We start from the raw sequence: 806 nt of genomic DNA on the forward strand, positions 1-806 counted from the left end.
TCTTGGCAACCGATTTACCATGTCTACAAACCGAAATTCCCTTAGCACACTCGGATCAAAGTATTTCCCTCCAATTAAATGGGAAGAACCAATTGTTCATGAGTTAAGCCTCGGAGGACCCTTGTTCCTTTTGCATTTGATTCAACTTGTGGTGGTGGAGGTGGTGGTTCTGCTCTTGCCATTGTAACTTGTGGTGGTGGAGGTGGTGGTTCTGCTCTTGCCATTGTTCGGCTTGTGCTTTCTTCCTCATAATTCGCTCTTGCCATTGTTCGGCTTGTGCTTTCTTCCTCATAATTCCTTTTCAAGGCTTGTCGGCTTGTGCTTTCTTCCTCATAATTCCTTTTCAAGGCTTGTTCTTTGGTTCTTTCTTCCTCATAATTCCTTTTCAAGGCTTGTTCTTTGGTTCTTCCCATTTCCTAAAAAAAGCGGTAAAATACATGAAAAATAAGGAAACGTAAGTCTGAACTCCACGCATAGGGAACCTATTGTTTTAGTAGGACACATCTCAAGCAAGAAACTCATAGGTAACCGGAATATATGTCGGTCCTCTCCATTCGAATACTTTGCTCCATTGCGGGTGTCTTAGCAACCGATTTACCATGTCTTCAAACCCAAATTCCCTTAGCACACTCGAATCAAAGTATTTCCCACCAATTAAATTTTTTGACTTTTACACATCCACAAGAGCCAATTGTTCATGAGTTAGGCATTGGAGGACCCTTGTTCCTCCTGCATTTGGTTCAACTTGTGGTGGTGGAGATGGTGGTTCTGCTCTTGCCATTGTTCGGCTTGTGCTTGCTTCCTCA

Source organism: Ipomoea triloba, chromosome 16 (assembly GCF_003576645.1).
Source record: "Ipomoea triloba cultivar NCNSP0323 chromosome 16, ASM357664v1".
NCBI lineage: Eukaryota > Viridiplantae > Streptophyta > Magnoliopsida > Solanales > Convolvulaceae > Ipomoea > Ipomoea triloba.